At 34.6% G+C, this 8,574-nt stretch overlaps 1 pseudogene; it reads right to left on the bottom strand.

Moving 5' to 3' along the window:
• Positions 1 to 6,097: 6,097 nt before the first annotated feature.
• On the bottom strand, positions 6,098 to 7,262 carry LOC102895176 (annotated as a pseudogene).
• Positions 7,263 to 8,574: the final 1,312 nt, after the last annotated feature.

Here is an 8,574-nt window from a genome sequence, read left to right as displayed (position 1 = left end):
TGTAAGGTTTGCACGGAGAAGTCCAAGGATAATCTAATGGGTTTTCCTTTTACAAGTTAAGGTTTTCTTCTCCCTGACTGCCCTGAGAATTCTGTCTTTGTCGTTGATTTTTCATAATATTAATACAATGTATCTTAGTGAAGGCCTTTTTGGGTGAGATAATTGGGTATTCTGTTGACTTCTTGAATTCCAAGCTCCAGCTCCTTCCTTAGATTTGGGAAATTTTCGTCAACTATTTGTCTGAAGATGCTTTCTAGTCCCTGTTCCTTTTCCTTGCCTTCAAGAATGCCCATTATTCTTATGTTTCCTCTTCTGAAGGTATCAGCTAATTCTTGAATTTCTCTTTCATTATATTTCATTCTTTGGTTTCTCTCGTCTTTCTTCTGATTCATTTCTAGATTTCTGTCTTTGATATCACTGATCCTTTCCTCCATTTGGTTGACTGTATTTCCTAAGCTTGCTATTTCATTTTTCAACTCTTGCAGCGTGTTCTTTATCTCCAGATCTATTCTGTTCTTTTTTAGGATTTCAATCTCCTTGCTCTGCTCATCTAGTTGTTTTTTTCAATTCCTGAAATTGTTGATATGACTCGTTTCAGAATTCACTGAGTTTTTTCAGAAGTACCATCGTGAATTCTCTGTCATTTAAGTCACATATTTCTATGTCTGTAAGTTTATTTTCTGGAGATTTTTCTCTTTCTTTCTGAGATGCCTTGTCACTTTGGTTGTTCATGGTGTTTAATGGACTATTTATCCACCTGGGCATTAATGGAATTGTATTCTGCTTTTTTTCCAGAAAGAAGATTTATTATATAAAGGTCTCTCTTTAGCCTGGTGCAAAGAAGGTGCTTTTCTTTTGGTTTCCAGTAGGTGGGGTCTAAGCCTCTTGGATCCCTGCTTTATATAAAGCCTTATTAATGCCTTTATATAATGCCTTCATTTTCTTGTAGATATTTAATCACACTTGCTACCCTCAGTTTCAGTCCCTGTCTGTGTCCACAACAGTCTCGGCAGCATTTGCTCACATTCCCCTGTGGCTCCGCAGTGATTGGTCTCAGAGGGTATAGGGGGAGAGGCCCTCTGGGTTGGGGGTTAGGGGCTGCGGCTCAGCCTCAGTTTTGCAACCGCGGCTGGTAAAAATCAACGGTTGTTTCTCTGCTGTCCTGCTTCTCTGCTTTCTGCCCTGAAGCACCTGCCTCCAGCTGCGTGGAACTCACAGCACTTCCAGGGAGAGCTGTTCAGGGAAGTCGCTGCACCTTCTCCCCTCCCCATCCTCCTCCTGCAGGGAGCTCCAGAGGCTTCAAGAGGCCGCTTCTTTATTTCTCCCAGTCCACTGCTCGACACCCGGGGTTCTGACTTGTGGTAGCTCTTATGCACAGATCCTACACTCAGACGTGCTGGTGTACAGTTTGGGTGTTTTCTGTTGAGTTTTAGATGTTCAGCTTATTGTTGTTTCAAGGGGAGAGATCTGGGGATATCTCTCTGCCATGTTTCTCCACAATCAACTGGAAGTTTTTTATATGGAAATAATGAAAGCACTTTTAACCTGGCAATATACACAATCTACACAAAGGAAAAGAAACAACAGAGATCAGTTAGCAGGTTTACTCCAACACACTCACCAACGCAGGACAACAGCAAAGAGAATGGAAAGCAAGACTTTGGATAAAGCATTGAATGAAAAGTCAAATCCTTATTGGACTTGAACTTCTAGAAATTTATCTGAGAATGTAAATACATATATAAAGATTCAATTACAAGAAAATTGATTGCAGTGAAATTCATATTAGTTAAAACAATGAGAATGATCTAAATGTCCAAGAAGCATAAATTGGTTCAGTCATATGATAAAATAGTATCAAGTCACTAGGAATATTGCAGATGAATATATATTTATGCATAAAGATGTTTGCAATATATTGATAACTAAGAAAATGTTCAGAATGGTCCAATTTTTGTTTATGAAAATATGTATGTGTTCAGATGCCTAGAAAAATGTAGGAAGGACATAGGTACAGTGCAGTACCACTGCTTCATTCCACATAGTGTAACAAAGGGGTTTTTTCTTCTTTTTGATTATCTATGTTTTCTATTTTTTTTAAATGAGCATGCTTTTGTTTCATATTAAGAAAGTAAAATTATTAACATTAAACATTTTAAATAAAAAAAATGATTTGTTGACTGTGAGTAAACTGAAACAAGACAACCTGAATGTTTTAAACCTGGGTGACAGAGACTGATATTAACAAGGAAAACTACAGGAAAGACAAGAACAGGAAGTATTTTGATATTAGGATGATAAAATATAGTTTTAGATATGACTTTGAAGGTGGATACAGACACACACATCACATATACACATACACACACATACATACCCCTCAAGAGACAGTATAAAGAAAAACTACCCAAAAGATTAACTTCGGAGCTTTGTGTAGTTTGGGGAGAGTAATGAAAAATAACATTGTCTATAGAAGTGAATTTAGAAGCCTTTTACTCATGATAAGGTTTATTTATTTGCCATAGAGATGAAGAGAGGAGGCTTTCCCTAATGCTAGAATAGTAGTTCTCAAACTTTATCATGTATCAGAATCACCTAGAAGTCTTGTTAAAACACAGACCTCTGTAATGTTGGGCTCTACACCCAGTGTTCCTGATTCTGTAGAATATGGGAAGGGCCTAGAGAATTTTCATTCATTCATTCATTCATTCATTCATTATGGTGACATTGGTTAACAAAATCCAGTAAGTTTCAGCTGTACATTTTAATTGTAAGGCATATATATATATTTATATTGTGTGTACACTTCCCATAGTTAGATTTCTTTCTGTCACTACATATTTGACCCATTTTACCCCATCTACCTCCCCTAAACCCCTTGGAATTTTCATTTTTAACAGGTTCTCAGCTAACACTGATACTGCTAATCCAAAAACCACACTTTGAGAATGACTGTACCAGAGTTGAGAGATAGCTGGCAAACTGGTAGGTTGGCAGGGCAGAAGTATGTTTGAACTTGAAGAGAGAAGTATGTTTGAACTTGTATTATACTTTAGGACTTCTTTCCTTAGGACTTGAAGAGAGAAGTCCTAAAGAAAGAAGTCCTAAAGTATAATACACTTTATCCAACAACAAAACTTTAACTATTTGGTGTAAGACTGGGGTAGTAGGGGTTCTGAATCAAAGGTAGTGGAATACATTCCTTGGATCCATTGCTGGTGCAGCCTATCTGGACCCAAATAAGTAAAATCACGAGAACTCTTTCATGAATACTGTAGCATATTACAGCTATAATAAAAGGGAAAAGAAAGTCATTTCCCTGGTTTCTCCATCATGTATCTTTAACACCACCAGGACAGACTAGCATCTGGTGAAGCAGCATGGAGTAGAAGCAGCACCTGGTAGAGTATCATAGGATTGGATTTGTTTCTGAACAGGTGTGGGACTCCTCATGGGGGCTCTCAGAAATAATTAAATAGGGAATGTACTTTGCAGGAGGCTAGAGTTTCTGCATAAGCAGTTGAGGGCCAGAGCCAGAGCAATCTGACTTACATGGAAACCTTTGATTTTAACTCAGAATTTTTTCACCAAATCTTTAGTAGAAAGCTAAGAAGAGTAAAGGAATACCCCTATCTTCCGCTCAGAGACCATTTTGATTCAGCTAACAATAAAGAACCATTAAATTATTTTTAGTAGAAACATCAACAAAATGAAAGCAAGATGTTTGAATTATGGCTCTTATAGATTTATTCAGGATAAGCTGAGGAAGAGAAAACCATAGTCTGGGGAATAATTAGAATGCTGTAATACTCTAGTAGTAAGGTGATAAGGATTCAGCTAGTGAGTGGCTACAGACAAATGAAGTAGGGAAGTGGTATAATATCAGCAAGCTTTGATAGATGGCATAATAGTCAGTAAATAAATTAGGGTACAAGTCAAAGAGAGCACCAATTTTTCTATCATGGTAACTAGAAGAGCTATAATTCAACTAAGAAAAAAGACTTTTAGAAGAATAATCATTTTGAGAGTTAGAGATATAGTTTTTGGACTTCTTAAACTTGAGGAAATAATCAGCCTGTGATTTTAATTATGAGAGTGTAGCTAAATTCTTTCTTAATTATCTCACACTAAAAATTTTTCATCATCTGAATTATTATATTATTGCTTATACCACTAATTTAGTATTACTTATTAACTGACATATTCTCAATGATCATTTTACATGAATATGTCTTATTTCTCCAAACAAATTTTGCCCTCCCAAAGAGCAAGACCAACTCTTGGAAGTTAATCATATATTTATATGATTGCATCAATAAACAATAAATTAAAAAAACTTAAAGATAAAGTTGAGAGTATCTCTTAGAAAGTAGAACAAAAAGATAAATAAAATTCAAGAAAAGATAAGGATTATAAAAGAAATTAAAAAGAAAATTTCCCAGAACTGAAGGACATAAATTTCTACATTGAATGGGATCACCAAGTACGAAGTCTTGGTGAATAAAGTGAGACCTACCCAGAGATATATCAAATACTGAAATGTAAGAGCACAAGAAGAAAGAGAAGATCAAATAAACTTCAGAGAGAAGAAACAGGTTACATACAAAGGTTTTGGAGCCTAATAGTATCCAACAACTCTACAACCAGAAGCTAGAAGATAATTGACCAATGACTTAAAAATGAGGAAAAAGTATTTCCAACACATTGAATTTTATATCCATCCAAACTATAAAATGTAAAGGTAGAATAGAGATCTATCTTTTTTCAGACATACACAATCTACGGAAACATGCTTCCTATGTACTCTTTCTCAAGAAGCTAACTAAGAATATGTTCTACAAATTAAAGAGAGAGGAAGACAGGAGATCCAAGCAAGAAAGTAACCAACATGGAAGAGAGGAGGAAGGAATTCCTAAGACATGAATGAAGAGAAATCCCTGGATGACATCTGTGCAGCAGACCTATAAAAAAACAAGTCCAGATCAGAGCAAGAAAACTGAGTGTTCCAGGAAGGATGTACCCAAGATTTAAATAGGTCTGAGAGGTAACAATATGGTTGACCATACTGGTAAGTCTGTGGCTGAGTTACTGATAGATGAATAGTTAAGCAAATAAAATGATGGGGCCATTGTTAATTCCAGGAAAAACAAAAACTTTAACAAGAAAAGAAATATGATCACAGTCACATAAAGTACCTGACTTACTGTGAATAATTTTACATAATGGTAATGCTTTAAATTTTGAGCACTTTATTTAATTTAACATTTTGAAATAATTGGGAGCCGGGAGCAAGAATAGGAAAAATAATGTGACATAAAAGAATTAAATCTTCATCTTCCAAGGGAATAAATCAATAAACAATATCTACAAATTTTTTGGCTTTTATTCTAGATGCTTAATATAGTTAAGGTGATAGTTCAATCATATTAACTGGAGGTAGTTAAAATTTAACTATAAAACAATCTCTTGCAACCTACATACACTGTATAATGCTTAAGTGGAATGAAACCAGTGTTATTTAACTGGTGTTTTACAGACACACTACATACAGAAAGAGAAGCAAGCAAACAAACATATATATATCTATATATATATCTATCTATATCTATATCTATGTTTGTTTGCTTGCTTCTCTTTCTGTATGTAGTTATAGATAGATAGATATATTAAAAGCAATCATTCTAAAAGTACTATGGTAGCCCAGTAAAAATGCAAATATACTGTAGAACTAAACTACTTGATACCTAGGATAAAGATGACTGGTTTTAATACAAAGCTAAGCCTGCATCAGGCATTCTAATCATAATGGCTTGTAAAAATATCAGGTTTCCAGTAGAGAAACTATTCTATAAAAGTTCATAAATCTTTTCAAAATTTCACATATGTAAAACCAGGATACAGCTACAACTATCTTGAAGTCTGAACAAGGTATCAGATCAAACAATAAGATTCCCAGCCATCATGTAACATAGAAAGGTCCTCATGCAGTATATGCTCTCTGGCTCCTACAAATCTTCCTGTGCATAGTATAAAGTTAAGTTTACATTTCATACTTTATAGTTTATACTTTAAAAAGTAAGCTAGAGAAGTTCAGCGAAGTTTCCATTTTGCCATGACTATTAAACCTCAGGAATGGTGTGGTCCATTAGGCTTTTCACAATGCTTGGTACTATCCATTTAATAATATGTTCAAAGATAAAAGCAGGCATGATTGTAGTAGTAACTCCAGTCCCAGATGTCAACAGTATGTTGGCAATTTTAGAGTCCTTCAATTCAATGACATTCTGTCCATTAATTTCACAGACATGTTCTGTGAGAAGACCGTTTTTGGCTGCAGAGCTATCTTTTACCATGGATGTTATTTTTCCATTTTTAAAGATAAAATCAACATGTCTAGTACTATCCTTATGCATAGTAATTGTACGTTCAAAAGGCTGGTCACGAAAAGTCATGGTAATCTCTCCAAAAACTCATTAGAGCACTCTGTGTGATTTATCAGAGCTTTAGCCTGCACAGTTTTCTCCATTGATCTGGAGTACTTGGTCCCCATATCTCAGACCAACTAATGAGGCTGGAGAATTCACCTAAACTAGCTGAACAAATATACCATTATCTACTGATTTAAGCTGAAGCCCAATTTTTCCATCTCGATCCTTACACAAAATGATTTCATGAATCCCTTGCTTAATTCCTGCTCTATGAATACAACATCATTACCAGTTACAGGAGCCACCATATAGTTCATACGGAAAGGTCTTGCTACCAACTCCTGAGTTGGCGCTCCAGGGTCTATGGCCGTATTTGTATATATTTTGTCTTCATTTAAACTCAGGACTATGTACTGAGAGAGTTCCAGATACAATTATAGGATAAAGATTTCCATTTTGAGAGATGAGAACAAAAGCTTCAGACAAAATTGCTGGGTTGGCAGGGATTGAAGAAAAGGCATTTTGAGCCTGAATTGCTTTGTCTACCTTCAGGTCTTCAAGAGACTGGTACAGAGACATTTTTGCTGGATTTTTCTAAGCCACAGGAACCCGCTTGCTGCTGTTGTCGCCTCTGGTCTCTCGCACAGACTTCCAAGACCAAGGGGAGGAATGCCTCTACAATTTTTTAATGAAGAAATCAGAGTGTAATCACATTACTCAGAAATACAAAATAAGGAGCTAAAGAATATCTAGAGGTTGAATGGACTGCTTCTAAGGAACATGACTCAAGACTGTGGAGAAAAATTAATGTTATTAACCAATGTTATACCAATACATTTAATTTTTAATAAATGCTTTTTAATTGAGAAGGTAAAAAAAGTGTGGAGGGCTAGATCAGGGAACTGTCCTGTTTTTATATAAACTTTTTGACTTTTAAGACTATTACATATATAACTTTCAAAAATAATTTTAAAAATTTGGAAAGTAACCATTTTATTTTAAAATGGTATGTTTTACCTAACATTTAACTAAAGCTACATCTAAGCAAAATAAGAATGAGACATTTTTTAGTTTATTATCTTGTCATTTCTCCCTAGATGCCACTTCCCACCTCCCTTAGAAAAATAGCTATGTACATTTTCACAAACTTAAATACATTCATTTTCACAGCTGTTTGTCTTAGCTTATGTAATTGCTGATAAGATAAAGAAAGAATTGTTCTGTTTCTGTTATAAATTATTAAATTGTGCACGTGAGCATTTGAAATATATTCTAATAAAAACTGCTAGAGCAAATACAGGTTTATCTAAGTAGGATTTTTAAAAAGTGGTGATAAACCATTATTTGAAATGTGTTTCATGGTTTTTGGCTCTACTATGGTTTCTGGCCTGTAAATGATTCATTCATTCAATGTATTCATGTTACACACCTTTAGAAATCTTTTTATAATTGTGCTAAATTTTTAATTTGCTGAAATTTGTAATATTCTGATGTTCACTTAATGGCCTGAAAAACTAAAGTGCTTAGTCCAGCAGCATATATCTTAATTTGTTGACATTTGCAACTCTTTTACAATGAAAAATTCTAATTTGAACGATCTTATTTATTGCTTACAGATTGATGCAGAGACCAAAACACACAAAACTCCTAAAATTAACATCTCGAAGAAGCTTTCCATTATCTTTTCTAATTTTTCTCTTTGCCAAGAGTTGGTTAAATATCGTAAGATTGTTGTCAATGTGAAAAAGTGCAAGGAGCTCCATCTTCTGCTTTCTCAGGAAATGGTATTTCTCAAGCAAGTATTAAAAACATAGCAGTAAGAAAAAAAATCACTAGCAAGAGTAAACCCAATGAAGATGTGAACCCTTTTTTTAATTCACCATGGCATTCCCAGTGCCAAACACAGTATCCAGTAATGTACTTGACACTGAAATGTGTTACTGAATGAAACACTACTTGGCAATTTTGTCGACTTTCTCTCACCAAAAGAGATACAAAAGATTACATTCTATTAGGTACCAGGTAATTATATGCCTATCTAGAAAGACCTGTCCTGTCAATTTTTGTATTCTCAGAGCCTAGAAAAAGTTTAAAGATAATAAATAAATAAATAAATAAATAAATAAATAAATAAATAAATAAATAA

Source organism: Pteropus alecto, unplaced genomic scaffold (genome assembly GCF_000325575.1).
Source record: "Pteropus alecto unplaced genomic scaffold, ASM32557v1 scaffold86, whole genome shotgun sequence".
In the NCBI taxonomy this organism is placed as follows: domain Eukaryota; kingdom Metazoa; phylum Chordata; class Mammalia; order Chiroptera; family Pteropodidae; genus Pteropus; species Pteropus alecto.
This window is presented reverse-complemented; position numbering and strand designations above follow the sequence as displayed.